Source organism: Hyperolius riggenbachi, chromosome 1 (genome assembly GCF_040937935.1).
Source record: "Hyperolius riggenbachi isolate aHypRig1 chromosome 1, aHypRig1.pri, whole genome shotgun sequence".
Classification (NCBI taxonomy): Eukaryota; Metazoa; Chordata; class Amphibia; order Anura; family Hyperoliidae; genus Hyperolius; species Hyperolius riggenbachi.
Genome location: NC_090646.1, coordinates 162,955,955 through 162,973,121, shown reverse-complemented (window position 1 = coordinate 162,973,121; position 17,167 = coordinate 162,955,955).

The following is a 17,167-nucleotide window of genomic DNA, read 5'->3' as shown; positions in this document are numbered from 1 at the left end:
AAAAATGACACTTTGTGAAAAAAACCAATAAAAATCAATTTCCGCTAACTTTTGACAAAAAATAAAATCTTCTATGAACTCGTCATACACCTAACAGAATACCTTGGGGTGTCTTTTTTTCTAAAATGGGGTCACTTGTGGGGTTCCTATACCGCCCTGGCATTTTACGGGCCCAAAACCGTGAGTAGTCTGGAAACCAAATGTCTCAAAATGACTGTTCAGGGGTATAAGCATCTGCAAATTTTGATGACAGGTGGTCTATGAGGGGGCGAATTTTGTGGAACCGGTCATAAGCAGGGTGGCCTTTTAGATGACAGGTTGTATTGGGCCTGATCTGATGGATAGGAGTGCCCAGGGGGGTGACAGGAGGTGATTGATGGGTGGCTCAGGGGGTGGTTAGAGGGGAAAATAGATGCAATCAATGCACTGGGGAGGTGATCGGAAGGGGGTCTGAGGGGGTTCTGAGGGTTTGGCCGAGTGATCAGGAGCCCACACGGGGCAAATTAGGGCCTGATATGATGGGTAGGTGTGCTAGGGGGTGACAGGAGGTGATTGATGGGTGTCTCAAGGTGTGATTAGAGGGGGGAATAGATGCCAGCAATGCACTGGCGAGGTGATCAGGGCTGGGGTCTGAGGGCATTCTGAGGGTGTGGGCGGGTGATTGAGTGCCCTAGGGGCAGATAGGGGTCTAATCTGATAGGTAGCAGTGACAGGGGGTGATTGATGGGTAATTAGTGGGTGTTTAGGGTAGAGAACAGATGTAAACACTGCACTTGGGAGGTGATCGGACGTCGGATCTGCGGGCGATCTATTGGTGTGGGTGGGTGATCAGATTGCCCGCAAGGGGCAGGTTAGGGGCTGATTGATGGGTGGCAGTGACAACGGGTGATTGATGGGTGGCAGTGACAGCGGGTGATTGATGGGTGGCAGTGACAGGGGGTGATTGATGGGTGGCAGTGACAGGGGGTGATTGATGGGTGATTGATAGGTGATTGACAGGTAATCAGTGGGTTATTACAGGGGAGAACAGATGTAAATATTGCACTGGCGAATTGATAAGGGGGGGTCTGAGGGCAATCTGAGCGTGTAGGCGGGTGATTGGGTGCCCGCAAGAGGCAGATTAGGGTCTGATCTGATGGGTAACAGTGACAGGTGGTGATAGGGGGTGATTGATGGGTAATTAGTGGGTGTTTAGAGGAGAGAATAGATGGAAACACTGCGCTTGGGTGGTGATCTGATGTCGGATCTGCGGGCGATCTATTGGTGTGGGTGGGTGATCAGTTTGCCCGCAAGGGGCAGGTTAGGGGCTGATTGATGGGTGGCAGTGACAGGGGGTGATTGATGGGTGATTGACAGGTGATTAGTGGGTTATTACAGGGAAGGACAGATGTAAATAATGCCCTGGCGAAATGATAAGGGGGGGTCTGAGGGCAATCTGAGCGTGTAGGCGGGTGATTGGGTTCCCGCAAAGGGGCAGATTAGGGTCTGATCTGATGGGTAACAGTGACAGGTGGTGATAGGGGGTAATTGATGGGTAATTAGTGGGTGTTTAGAGGAGAGAATAGATGTAAACGCTGCGCTTGGGTGGTGATCTGATGTCGGATCTGCGAGCGATCTATTGGTGTGGGTGGGTGATCAGATTGCCTGCAAGGGGCAGGTTAGGGGCTGATTGATGGGTGGCAGTGACAGGGGGTGATTGATGGGTGATAGGTGATTGGCAGGTGATTGACAGGTGATCAGTGGGTTATTACAGGGAAGGACAGATGTAATTAATGCACTGGCGAATTGATAAGGCGGGGGGGGGGGGGTCTGAGGGCAATCTGAGCGTGTGGGTGGGTGATTGGGTGCCCGCAAGGGGCAGATTAGGGTCTGATCTGATAGGTAACAGTGACAGGTGGTGATAGGGGGTGATTGATGGGTGATTGGTGGGTAATTAGTGGGTGTTTAGAGAAGATAACAGATGTAAACAATACATTTGGGAGGTAATCTGACGGCGGGTTTGCGGGCGATCTAATGGTGTGGGTGGGTGATCAGATTGCCCGCAAGGGGCAGGTTAGGGGCTGATTGATGGGTGGCAGTGACAGGGGGTAACAGGGGGTGATTGATGGGTGATAGGTGATTGGCAGGTGATTGACAGGTGATCAGTGGGTTATTACAGGGAAGAACAGATGTAATTAATGCACTGGTGAATTGATAAGGGGGGGTCAGAGGGCAATCTGAGCGTGTGGGCGGGTGATTGGGTGCCCGCAAGGGGCAGATTAGGGTCTGATCTGATAGGTAAAAGTGACAGGTGGTGATAGGGGGTGATTGATGGGTGATTGATGGGTAATTAGTGGGTGTTTAGAGGAGAGAATAGATGTAAACAATGGATTTGGGAGGTGATCTGATGTCGGATCTGCGGGCGATCTATTGGTGTGGGTGGGTGATCAGATTGCCCGCAAGGGGCAGGTTAGGGGCTGATTGATGGGTGGCAGTGACAGGGGGTGATTGATGGGTGATTGACAGGTGATTGACAGGTGATCAGGGGGGATAGATGCATACAGTACATGGGGGGGGGGGTCTGGGGGGGGGGTCTGGGGAGAATCTGAGGGGTGGGGGGGTGATCAGGAGGGAGCAGGGGGCAGGGGGGGGGGATAAAAAAAAATAGCGTTGACAGATAGTGACAGGGAGTGATTGATGGGTGATTAGAGGGGTGATTGGGTGCAAACAGGGGTCTGGGGGGTGGGCAGGGGGGGGGGGGGTCTGATGGGTGCTGTGGGCGATCTGGGGCAGGGGGGGGGTAAATCAGTGTGCTTGGTGCAGACTAGGGTGGCTGCAGCCTGCCCTGGTGGTCCCTCGGACACTGGGACCACCAGGGCAGGAGGCAGCCTGTATAATACACTTTGTAAACATTACAAAGTGTATTATACACTTTGTATGCGGCGATCGTCGGGTTAACATCCCGCCGGCGCATCCGTATGGCCGGCGGGATGTTGCGGCGGGTGAGCGGCGCCAGGCGGAGGATCGCGTCACTGATGACGCGATCGCTCCGCCCATGCCCCTACAAGGACCGCCGCCATTTGTCTATACGGCGGTCCTTGCGGGGTGCACTTCCCGGCCGCCAATTGTATATACGGCGGTCGGGAAGTGGTTAATCCAATTTTATTCACACTGGGGTGACTCTTTACCCAAATTGTGCTTTACGTACCCCCAACACACCCTGTTGGAGGGGCATAGACAGACTCAAATTGTGCTTTACATACCCCCAACACAGCCTGTTGGAGGGATCTAGACAGCCCCAAATTGTCCTTTACGTACCCCCAACACACCGTTATAGGGGTCTAGACAGGCTACCACAGCAATAATCTGTCCCTTTTACCAAGGAGAGCGACCACACCAGGCCTGGCTGGACCACCCCGAGTGGAGTCGGGTTTGTTGACTCCACCTGCTTCCTGTGGCCGGTTGTCCCTCTGTAACCCACCTTTGTGAGTAGTACAATTACCTTACCTGTTGATATCCCGTATATGAAAACATATTGCTCTATTCGGTTACCATTTTTTTTGTCTACTGTGTTTTTTTCTCTAGGGTGCTGAGACACCCCTACTACTCTACATGCTAATAAATTAACCAGCTTCCCCTCAGAATGACACTAGATAGTGATAGGGAAATTAGATTTTGAGCCCTATTGAGTGACATTGTGAATAGATGAATATACTCTGTAAAGCACTGTATACTTTATTTTTTAGAAATACTGGAAATAAATAGCAAAGAAAATGTTATAAACCTGTGAAGTAACAATTGGTAAGGCTGAAGAATGGTGAGAGGAAGGAAGGGGAGTCCTGTATGGGTGGTGCAGGCGGTCACCTGTCTATGGTATTTGCAAGAAGTAAAAGATCTTTGCAGTTGTTTTTTTTTAAAAACCAGGCACTAAAGCTACATACTCACCGCAAGATGAAATTAAGTGAAACGACCGATGATTGACCATTCCACAATCAAATACAGAAGATGTTAACAACAGCAGAAGACTGCAACCGAAATGGCAAATGATTGTTAACCAATAGATCATTAAACGATGCAGGATGCAAGGGAGAGTGCCTTGGACTTCACGGACACATCCTTTAAAAATCGTTCTGACAATGAGCGATCCATCATGTCGTTCGTTCAAAATGCCCGATGCACCATTGTGGAATGTTTGGTTATCTTTCCCTTAAGCCGTTGTTTGGATTTTCAAATGTCATCTAAAAGATGGGTCTCGATTTACAGTATACTCCAAACTCCATGTGTGTACGAGGCATGGGTACAGCAAGGCCTCTTGTTTTGCTGAGATCAGAAATCAGTTATGCTGAACTCGGAGATCATCATTTAAATGAGACGTCTCTGTAGATAGCCTACAAATATAACAGGTGTCATTAAGAAGACTCAATATGAACTGGTCTATTAGTTCATACTGTTACTTCGTCTTCAACTGCATGGTTTCAAAGACAGCCATCATGGCACCAATAGAACACATAATGCGCTTATTAAAATAGAATGGCATATTTATTGCTGACCAAGATAACATGCTGCGAACGTATCATTCCTGGAAATCTAATTAAACTGGGACAAAACAAAACCAAATCTACCATACTATATTTAGAAAGTCTGGAGGTCATCCCTGCTTTGTAAACAGAAGATATGATAATTTAACAGCTGCACAAAAAAAGGTTTGATATCTTATTGATATAATTTAGCACCAGTATCAATTGTGAGTTGCTAAATATTTTCTTTCAGTCAAATAGAAGAAAATCTAATTTGAAGCAAGAAGCCAACAAGTTACTGCGAAGTGTCCTTTTTATCCTAAGAACTGAAAAGTGGAAAGAAGAGTAAGTTCTTTTTTAATCCTCAAAAAACATACTAATTATTTAGAGAGTAGACAGTATACCAGTAAAAAAAAAGTCATAAAAAAGGCAATAGAAAAAAAGGCATAAAAAGGCAACTTCTTGGGCATACAAATTATGTAATGAAAATATTATTATAAAATGCGTTGATTGGCCCAACTGACTTATCAACAAAATCAGACTTTCCATAGTCTAAAAGTTCCTATCGACATCAATTTAGTTCATTATTTTCTTGAACTTGAACCAAAATCTTGAAGCTTAAATTGCCCAGGCAGGATGTCTGCATCTGTTAAATGCATGCAGTTACAGTAAGTTTAGACAGCACAGTAGTATTGTGTGCTTCTGTTTTTCTACACATAGATAATGACTATAAAAAGTATTCATATTTTACTATTATATAACATTGAATCACAGTTTCTCTAAAGTTGAACTAAAGTCACGAGACAAAAATGCTAAAGCTACATGATGTTTATAGGTGGAAACAATTTTTGACAAATTTCCACAACCATCTGCTCTGTTCATAGATGTGAATAGAAAATATTTGGCAATATAGGATTATTCAGGGAAATGTACGTGTGGCTGAGGGAGCAGACATTGCTCCACCCTTCATACACTTCCTGTAGTGCAAGCACCTGTTTCAGAAAGTCTCCCTCCAAATCTTATTCAGGGCTCACTGAGTTTTATGGATACATAAAACTCCAGTAAAGCTGCTATAAAGGGTGCATAAATTGCCACTGGTTGCTGCATCTGAATTCTGAGATTTATCCCATGGGTATGGTAGTGTGTTGTGAGTCAGTATTGCTTGTTATCTTGTGCATCTGCCTGAGGCCCTGAGCCCTCCAGTTGTGTTACTACACAAGCTTTCCAAGGTCATACGCTTGTTTAGCTCAAAAGAAAGAAAAACAAACAATAACCAAACATAGAACAAAAACACAGTGGCCTCAATTTACTAAGGTCCATTTGGTAAAGTTCCTTATTTTGGGGAAATACCAATTGTGGCATTTTTAGACGCTTTTTTTTTAATTCACTTGCAGAAGTCTCACAGTAAATTACCGACAGAAGACTTCGGTAAGAGTGTGGTAGTGAGTGTGGTGCAATGGCATAGCTGGCAGAGCATGTCGGTGTACAGTGGCAGGCCGTGGGGTGCTATCTCTGCTAGGTGGCCGCTGTGCACTCTGATCCCCCCCCGCCAGCAGCGGCTGCATGTGGAGAGGAAACCGGCTCAGCCTTTGCCAGCTGATTCCTCTGCTTCTGTGCTGTTAGAATGTAGAAGTGTAAGTAAAACATCCCCGACATTCCTTTAGTCTGAATGGCTCTTCTAGTCCTCTGATTCTCTGTGTAATGGTAATTTTTCTGCACCTCTAAATGGATACAGGGAAACCTTTTTGAATGTGCTCTGCTTCTGAATCTGTGTTTTGTTACTTTATGGTGTCCAGCCCGGCAGTATATCGGCACCGATGGAGTTAGTTGCAGGACGGGGAGGCTCTTCCTATTGGCTGTCTGCTTTGTCTTTCTGCTTCACCGCATGTCTGATTGAAACTGAAAATGTACAGTATGTACCATATGCATGTATCTGTTAAAGAGACTCTGTAACAAAATGTTGAGCCTTATTTCTTCTGTCCTATAAGTTCCTATTATTGTTCTAATGTGGTCTGTCTTACTGCAGCCTTTCCTACTTGCACTGTCTCTGTAATAAATCTTATCTCCTTTCCTCTGTCGTGTCTGTCGGGCTGAGGCTGGAATGTGTGGAATGTGCAGCACTGCTTGTCATTGGCAGAAGCTTTACACCCCCCCTCTAAGCTCTGCATGAGTCACACAGTAAGCTAGTTCTCAGCCTATGATACTCTGGTTAGAAGCCAGTCTTTTGTTTGTAAACACTGCCTAAAACTGTTAATTACAAACCAGGATTGCAGCAGGGAGTGGCAGAAACAGCACAGAGGGGCACAGGAGAACATAAGGAATAGAATGGTATGCTTTTTATTGTAAGAATTTTAGAGTACATTTTCTCTTTAATGTGAAAGCTCAATTTTCATTAAACATTGCTTTAAATATATACTGGGGTTCTTCAAGACTTTTCAAGTATGGTATGATCCAGTGCTAGTTATGGAGCAGATCTGCTGACATCAAAACAGCAAAAGCTTTTTGAACTGTAGCTACTAAATCATATATTAGCTTGTATACATGTATAATTCACTTTTTGTATAGTTTGGATCCAGTTCTATTTGATGCCTGAAGAAGAAACTTGAAATTCCAAAAGCTTGCAATAAAAGTATAGTATTTACAGATAGTCATTAAAGAGGAGCTGTCAGCAATACTATCTTAGGGAAAAAAAACACATATACCGTATTAGTAGATAAATACTTGCTCTACTTACATAACATATATATTGCACTGTCCACATTTTGATTTCAGTGAGTTTTATATAGTAAATAAAGAGAATTCTGTTTCTTAGAATCCCTGTGTCTGAAGCCAATCCTCCTGATGTAATTTCCTCCCTTCCTCTCCCTGATATATGTATGTATGCACCCCTCTCAGTCTTCAGGCACTCCCACACAGCTCTGCAGCTGCGTGCATCCTCACAAATCATTGTGTGACTTTGCAGACATGGTTTATCTGTATGGCTCAGATTTCAACTAGAGCAAAAGACACTTTCTCAGCTTGTAAGCACAATAAATATTGGCCAATCAGAGAGTGTGGGAGGGGAAACCGGGAGTGAAAAAAACTTCAGCCAATCAGGCTGCATTAGTTATATATGAGGAGAACAGAGGAGAAAAAAAAAAACAACAACCAGCATGCACTGCAACTTCTCTCTTGCTCAGGGGCGTAGCAATAGGGGTTGCAGAGGTTGTGACAGCATCGGGGCCCTTGGGCCATAGGGGCCCCGAACGGCCCTGCCTCAACTACAGTATTAGCTCTCTATTGGTCCTGTGCTCATAATAATCACTTCTATCGATACTTTGAATAGTGGTAATCATTAACAGACCGTTCCCCATCCCCTTCTTGCACCTCAGACACGGTAGTTGCCATTGGCAGGTTTTGGTGCGCCGTATCAATTGTTATGTATAGAGTGCTTGGGTGGGGCTATTGTAAAACTTGCATCGGGGCCCACAGCTCCTTACCTTTTGCGGCAGATTTACCAAATAAGAGCCAGGGGACCTGGTAAATGATATTCTAATGAGAAGAAAATTAAGATAGATTTTTAACTTTTGGATTGCCTGGTTAGCATCCTTATTACTTGATTACCATATAAAAACAGAGAATTGATTTTTGATTTTAAACCTAACAGTTACTCTTTAAAGCGACATGAAACCCAGCATTTCTTCTTTGCTCTAAAAAATTATTTACAGCATATTTTATACTACCGCAATTTTTTTTTTTTTACTAGAACAGCATTCAACTAGTTCAACACAGTACTTACCGTATTTTTCGGACTATAAGACACACTTTTTCTCCCCCAAATGTAGGGGGGAAAAGTTGGTGCATCTTATAGTTCGAATGTGCCCCTGTGTAGCAAATGCAGATAGTGCAGCAGAAGCGGTTACCTAACTGCGCACTCTGTGCTCAGTGTCTTCAGCTGCTTTGATGATCCTGGCATGGCGGGGCGATCCAACATCCCACCATCCAGTCCTTGATCTTTCTGCACTTACGGTAGAGCAAATTAAGGCCCATTCCAGTGTGGCTGCAGTGGCTGTCCACGATCCTTATATGCTGCGGTAGTGGGTCAGAAGAGGGGTGATCACTGGCAAGCTGCAAGGGCTGTCCTCTTAACTTGCACTTGCGGTGGGGCAGATAATGGGAGATCCCAGAGGTAGTTATGACTACCAAAATGTCTGAACTTCCTTCCCCCTTATGACTCAGCCGCATGTGCGTCGCACGTCATCTGGAGGCACCAGTAAACAAGGACGTTCAGACACTTCAGTAGTCATAACTACCGCTGGGATCTCCCGTCCCGTTATCTGCCCCACCGCAAGTGCAAGTTAGGAGGACCCACTACCGTAACACATAAGGATCAAGGGCAGCCGCTGCAGCCACACTGGAATGGTCCCTCATCTGCTCCACCGCAAGTGCAGGAAGATCGAGGACTGGATGATGGGATGTCAGATCACGCTGCTGCTGCCCCTCTGCATCAGGATGATCAAAGCTGCTGGAGAATACAGCATAGGAGCACGTGGATGGACACCTGGATAGGTGAGATCATCCACTTTGAAGTTGTAGTGTTTAGTTATTGTAGCTAGTGGGGAGGCAGGGGGTTAGTTTAATGTACTGTAGAGTTACTGGAGGGTCAGCAGGGCTAGGCTAGTGTAGTGTGCAGTGTAGCGTAAGAACTTGTGGGGGTATCAGGCACTAGTGTAAGGTAGTGTAGTGAAGTGTAGCATAAGGTTACTGGTGGGGCATCAGGGTTTAGTGTAGGGTAGTCTAGCTGGTGGGGGCAGCAGGGGTTAATGTAGCTAGGCACTGAAGTTATTGTAGCTGGTGGTGACAGCTTGGGGAGAAAAAGGTCTACAAGACGCCCCTGAACCATGGACGCATCCAGGTTTATTATATTTTTTTACCTGTTTTTTGTCCTCTAAACCTAGGTGCGTCTTTTGCTGGGTACACACCATGCGTTTTTCCGCTCGATCCGCGTGTCGATCGGGATTGATTCGATTATTTCTGACGTGCTTGGTTCGGGCTTCGATCGTTCCTGCCGTCAATGTGCATGTTAAGTGTGCAAAATCGACGGCAGGAACGATCGAAGCCCGAATCGAGCACATCGGAAATAATCGAATTGATCTCAATCGACCCGCGGATTGAGCGGGAAAACGCATGGTGTGTACCCAGCATTTTACAGGTAGTCCCCGACTTACGAATGCCCAACTTACGAATGACCCGCCGGTACGAACGGCACTGATTCTCTGTTTACATGGGAACAAGCCCCCCAAATTTTTTTTAAATTGGACTTGTAGTTTTTTAAAAAATAGATTTAAAAAAAAATCTAAGAAAAAATGGCTTTTAAACTTGTATAAACAGGTACAAATGGCAGAGTTGACACAGAGAGGGGACACTGGAGGCACAGGGGGGCACAGAGGAGGTATAGGTGACAGAGATGGCACAATGTTCCGACTGAAGAACAGATTCTCCCTATCTCGTTCGCTAACCAAGGACTACCTGTAGTCCAAAAAATATGGTACTTAAGCTCCCTGCAGGGACAGCCGCATCCGAACTAGTGATTATCTTGTGTTTAACATTATCTTGTGTTTACTTAATTGTATCAAGTGAGGAATGTAAACATTCTCTGGCAATGCAGACACTCCAGGACACAGACAGCTACTCAGAAATCATTCCTGGGTACATTACAATATAAATACACCATTTATGAATAAAATGCAATGGCAGCTCTCAGAACAAAAAAAAATTGTACTTTGGGAACTTGTAATTTCTAAATGAATAATAATACTTATGCGCAAAAGCAAATATGATAACTGTATGGGATATAAAAAGTAGGAAAACGTGTTTTTATCAAATATTATGTCAGAGTTTTATACCGCTTTAAAGGTATGTAAATCAACTTTTGTTGGTTTTATGTTGGGTACATGACCTTTAATAAAAAGTATATTTTCCTTTCGATTTGCAGGTAGATATTAATTTACATCGCCTGTCCAAAAATAGATCACACCATGCTTTCGCTGTGACATTGTTTTGACAAGCTTCTACAAACCCACAACATCCATTTCCATCCAGAGTTGCATTGATTTTTCTCCAAGATCTTGTAGAGATGATGGAGGAGTTATACAGCTGCACAAATTCTACTCCAGCACATCCCAAAGATTTTTAGTGGGGGGTCTGGTCTCTGTGGTGGTCAATCCATGTGTGGAAAATGATGTCTTATGCTCCCTGAGCCACTCTCTCACCATTTTTTCTCCTGGCATTTTCATCTTGGAATATGCCTGTGTCATTGGGGAAGGAAGAAATTAACTGATGGAATAACCTAGTCATTCAGGATATTCAGGTAGTCAGCTGACCTCATTCTTTGGGCATATGGCATAATCACCCATGCAGTAATTATCCAGTGGGAGGCTCTTAACTATTTAACTATTTGCTTTCTTAAAGCTGGCCTGAACTCAGAACGTCCTCTCTGCTCTAAAAGATATGCAACAGCATAATAACCCTTAAACAAAAAACATTATTTTGTTACAGCTGATACAAATCTTAAAGGGAACCTAAACTGAGAGGGATATGGATGTTTCCTTTTAAACAATACCAGTTGTCCGGCAGTCCTGTTGATCTCTTTGCCTGGAGTAGAGGCTGAATCACACACCTGAAACAAGCATGCAGCTAATCCAGTCTGACTTCAGTCAGAGCATCTGGTCTGCATGCTTGTTGAGGGGCTGTGGCTGAAAGTATTAGAGACACAGGATCAGCAGTAGAGTCAGGCAACTGGTATTATTTTAAAAGGAAAAATCCATACTTTTTTTCAGTTTAGGTTCCCTTTAAAATAAACCTGCATTGTTTCTATTTCCTGATTCATGGAAGCAGGCATATTGTTAGCATCCTCTGCTTTCAAATGAGCTTATCTGCCATCTCTGTCATCGCAGTCATGTGACACAGGAGGGAGATCATATTACAACTTGTGATTAGACACAAATGAGGGGGAATTAAACAGGCTAAACTCTCTTAATACATACACGGTGCATTTCTCTCTGTTTTCATTTTGTCCTGTGCAAGAGTTCAGGTCCACTTTAAATCTCTATACAGCATATATCCAAATTTCTATTTTGATTTCTTACTTTTGTATTGCTTTAAGCCAATTCATGATCTGAAAAATGTTGGAGATATTCCTCTTTATGTAATTAATAAATAATTGCATGGAAGTCAAACAGCTAGCCTTGATGTATAAATATAGCACAGACATGTAACAAAAAGTGTGTCTGAACAATGAGAACAAATAAACACAGTGAAGAAAAGAACCTCAGGGTGGCTTTGTATTTGGGGAAAGAAAAGGTCTAGGTCCATATGTTCTCAGCACAGCAGCAGCTTATTTTTTTCCTGCTTCATTTTTTTTTCTTTTCCACCTACAGAAAGAATACAGAAATGTTGTTACCATGGTAAAGGCTACACTCATGTAAAGGTAATAGAGAGATTTGACAGCATTAAAATAGAATGAAAGATAAGTGGAGACACTGAGCAGCGGAACTGCGGTACTTTGTGTAATTCCACACAGTGATGATCAGTGAGTGCTGTGTTTATATTCCATTTCCCGGCTATATGGGCTTTACAATACAACAAGCCATCTGTCATTGTTCTATTTTTATTTCAGTTTTCATGTATTAATTTGCTGAAATGATCTCATTTCCATTTAAACCATAAGAGGTTACGCGGTGCGGTAATACCAATCCACTGCCACTTAAGCAGGGCCGGTCCTGGACTTTCTGCTGCCTGAGGCAAAGATCGTAAAGGCGCCCCCCTCCCCCCCCCAATATTTCTACATAACATGAGCGGCGGCCGGCGGCAGCCAGCCAGCCTTATCATCATCATCATCGTCACGTCGGCGGCGCTCGCTGCTCAGTGACTGACCGTGACAATCAGCCGCAGCCAGGGCGGCAGAGCGGGCGGCAGCCGCCGCCATCAAATCAGCAGGCTTAGGCACTAGGCAGCGTCACCAGCATGCAGCCTTGGAGGAGACAGGAGAGGCCGCAGAGCTCAGAGCTCAGAGTCATCGGACTCGGAGGCCGGCGGCAACAGTGCAGTTTCTAGGCTAAAATGCACCCAGGGCGAGGGTGTAAAAATTGCGCCCTCCCCCCCGGTATAGGTAACCAGCTATAGGTCCCCCCCGAGTATAGGTGGCCAGGCATGGGTGAGCCAGTAAAGTTGCCCCCAGTATAGGTTAGCCAGGTAGTTGCCTCCAGTATAGGTGGCCAGTATAGTTGCCCCCAGCATAGGTAAGATAGGTAGGTACCCCCAGTATAGGTTAGTTAGGTAGGTGCCCCCAGTATAGGTAGCCAGTATAGTTGCCACCTGTATAGGCTAGCTAGGTAGGTAGGTGCCCCCAATACAGGTTAGGTAAGTGCCCCCAGTATAGGTTAGATAGGTAGCTTCCCCCCAGTATAGGTTAGATTAGGTCGCTGCCCTTCAGTATAGGTTAGATTAGGTAGGTGCCCCCAGTACAGGTTAGATTAGGTAGGTGCCCTCAGTACAGGTTAGATAGGTAGCTGCCCCCAGCATAGGTTAGACAGGTAACTGCCCCCCAGCATAGGTTAGATAGGTAGCTGCCCCCCAGCATAGGTTAGATAGGTAGCTGCCCCCCAGTATAGGTTAGATAGGTAGCTGCCCCCCAGTACAGGTTAGATTAGGTAGGTGCCCCCCAGTATAGGATAGATAGGTAGCTGCCCCCAGTACAGGTTAGATTAGGTAGGTGCCCCCCCCAGTATAGGATAGATAGGTAGCTGCCCCCAGTATAGGTTAGATAGGTACTGTAGCTGCCCCCCAGTATAGGTTAGATAGGTAGCTGCCCCCCAGTACAGGATAGATTAGGTAGGTGCCCCCCAGTATAGGATAGATAGGTAGCTGCCCCCAGTACAGGTTAGATTAGGTAGGTGCCCCCAGTATAGATTAGATAGGTAGCTGCCCCCAGCATAGGTTAGACAGGTAGCTGCCCCCCAGCATAGGTTAGATAGGTAGCTGCCCCCCCAGCATAGGTTAGATAGGTAGCTGCCCCCCAGTACAGGTTAGATTAGGTAGGTGCCCCCCCAGTATAGGATAGATAGGTAGCCGCCCCCAGTACAGGTTAGATTAGGTAGGTGCCCCCCAGTATAGGATAGACAGGTAGCTGCCCCCAGTATAGGTTAGATAGGTATCTGCCCCCCAGTATAGGTTAGATAGGTAGCTGCCCCCCAGTACAGGTTAGATTAGGTAGGTGCCCCCCAGTATAGGATAGATAGGTAGCTGCCCCCAGTATAGGTTAGATAGGTAGCTGCCCCCCAGTGTAGGTTAGATAGGTAGCTGCCCCCCAGTACAGGTTAGATTAGGTAGCTGCCCCCCAGTATAGGATAGATAGGTAGCTGCCCCCCAGTATAGGTTAGATAGGTAGCTGCCCCCCAGTATAGGTTAGATAGGTAGCTGCCCCCCAGTATAGGTTAGATAGGTAGCTGCCCCCCAGTATAGGTTAGATAGGTAGCTGCCCCCCAGTATAGGATAGATAGGTAGCTGGCCCCCAGTATAGGTTAGATTAGGTAGGTGCCCCCCAGTATAGGATAGATAGGTAGCTGCCCCTAGTACAGGTTAGATTAGGTAGGTGCCCCCCAGTATAGGATAGATAGGTAGCTGCCCCCAAAACAGGTTAGATTAGGTAGGTGCCCCCAGTATAGGATAGATAGGTAGCTGCCCCCAAAACAGGTTAGATTAGGTAGGTGCCCCCCAGTATAGGATAGATAGGTAGCTGCCCCCAAAACAGGTTAGATTAGGTAGGTGCCCCCCAGTATAGGATAGATAGGTAGCTTCCCCCAAAACAGGTTAGATTAGGTAAGTGCCCCCCAGTATAGGATAGATAGGTAGCTGCCCCCAAAACAGGTTAGATTAGGTAGGTGCCCCCCAGTATAGGATAGATAGGTAGCTTGCCCAGGTAGGTGCCCCCTCATAATGGCGGAGGGGGGAGCCGGAGCCGCGGTGAGGGCAGCCCGACCTCTCCCTCCCTCTCCCCGGGCCGGCCTCCATGCTCCCCCCTCGGACTTTAGGCAGCAGAGTTAGCGCGCAGGGAAGCGCTGCTGTACACAGCCTGTTACTCACCTCCCTGGATCCGATCGCCGCTCCCGCCCTGCTGGTCTCCTCTCTGCCTAGCCGGCTGATACACACGCGGCTGCTTCCTGTGTAAACAGGAAGCAGCGTGTGTAATGTATCAGCGGCTACACTGCAGAGAGAAGACCAGCAGGGCGGGAGCGGCGATCGGATCCAGGGAGGTGAGTAACAGGCTGTGTACAGCAGCGCTTCCCTGCGCGCTAACTCTGCTGCCTAAAGTCCGAGGGGGGAGCATGGAGGGCGGCCCGAGGAGAGGGAGGGAGAGGTCGGGCTGACCTCACCACGGCTCTGGCTCCCCCCGCTCAGTCACAGCCACTTCATCTGGTGCCGCCCCTCCACTTCCTGCCGCCTGAGGAACCCGCCTCACCCCGCCTCATGGGCGGGCCGGCCCTGCACTTAAGGCAGAAATAAACTTTCCAGATTAAATTGCTCCTCAAATAGCTAAACCACAACCAGAAGAAGCTGTAAAAATATATTATAATAATAATAATTCCATCTGTGACTTTTTACAGCAATAAACCCGCACACGGGACACCCTTACATCTAGCAGTTGTATGATGAAACAGGTAATAGAACAGGGCAGGAGGAGAGGGAGAGAGATGCATGTTTACATCTCACAGAGTAAATCAGATGATGAGTCCATAATCTTGTCACAGGCTAGTAAGATGGCACAGCAAATGATGGCATCAGCACTGTAGATTCACTGGAAAAAAAACATGTTGGGCTTGATTCAAAATAGCATGCCTTATCAGAGATAACACGCCTTATCAACGTTAACACGCCTTATTAGAGTAGCATAGCCAGGGCCGGAGGGGTAGCGGGCAGGACGGGGGTATTGGGCCTAGCGGTGGGGAGTAAGTGGACGGCGATGCAAGAAGTGACGTCAGTGGATCGCACGCTGTAACGTGGAAAAGGTGAGTCCTCCCCGCCCGTGCCTCTTACTATCGGGCATCGGCTGCTTCCTATTTACAGCTGGAGGGGAGCGCAGATCGGGGGACCCAGACGAGGGAGGGAGGGTCCGACCCCCCTCCCCACCGCTAAGCCCAATACCCCCGTCCTGCCTGCTACCCCTCCAACTCGGCGGTTGCCCCCACCCCTGCACCCACGGACGGGCGGGTACCGCCCCTAGAAGTTTGCCGCCTGAGGCAAAAGTTTCACCCCGCCTCATGAGCGGGCTGGCCCTGAGCATAGCGAACTTATGCCTGCTAATTGGCAATGGCGAGAGCCCCACTCGTCCTGCCCTGAGCCCCTGCGGGTTTGTAGTGCTCGCTATGCTACTCCGATAAGGTGTGTTAACTTTGATAAGGTGAGGTAACATTGATAAGGCATGCTATTTGTCTTAGGGCCGGTTCACACGGACGCTTGGCGGCGTCTACCGTCAAGCGTTCGGGACCCATCGGCTAAACTCTCCCATTCAAGTGAATAGGAGCGTTTAGCATTGCGCGGTTACCGTCGATTACCGTCGATTGCATAAACGCAGCGTTCTGATCCCGATTTAACGCATCGTTTCGGCCGTCCCTAGAAGCCGCATGCAACGTCCAGGGACGGCTAGCCGGCGCGGCTATATGTCCCCCTGCGGGGACGAGAAACGCCGATCGCGACGATCTCTGTACCGCCGCCACCGAACGGGACGTCGCAGGACGACGCGACTTCCTGGCCACCCCAACGCCGCCTGCCGTCCGTGTGAACCGGCCCTTAGTGAATCAAGCCCGTACAGACAATACTTTTATGAATTTTTATGTACAATATCTCCAAAATGGTGCTTACTGGTTATAAGGAATATACCTTTGGGGGCCGATTCTGCCGAGACCCGGGCTGAGTCTGCCACTTCTGGGTCTCGGCACTTGATCCCTGCTGATGACTCTGCCGGTGGCTCACAGACCGCACTTCCTGATAGGCGAAGGGCGCATTCCCAGTACGCCCTCCGCAAAGGTAAACAGTAGTCAGCTGACTCCGGTCAGCTGACTGAGCGGTGCCAGCTGATCATTCAGCTGACACCTAGGCAGGGCATTGCCGTGTGATTGATTGTGCGGAGTGTGGCCGGCCACTGATTGAATACTGTTCTGTATTTAAACCTGCAGATTGCTCCCAGTCAGCGCCCATTATAAGCATAGCTTTGGCTAGTTGCTGAGTGCACACTCTGATCGTTATTGATATTCTGGACATTGACCTCGGCTTTTATTTGACTACTCTGATGTGTTTAACCTCTGCTTGATTCCTGGAAAACCTTTTTCTTGCCGCCTGGACCAACCTCTGCTGGACAGCCCTTGCTTGCTGGCTGGACCGACCTCTGCTAGTTATTGGACATCCCTTGCTTGCCGCCTGGACCGACCTTGGACTGTTACCGGATATTCTTTGTATGCCACTTGAACTGGACGATAAGTATAAGTCTACTTTCCTTATCAGGTGACTAACAGTGTGCATATAGCCTCACATAAACCTGTCATATAATCTGGGACTTCTGCTATCTGTCGCAAAACTTTGCATGCAGACTAAAAGGAGCTGTGTTATACTTGCATCAATTATCACCTGTTGCTAAA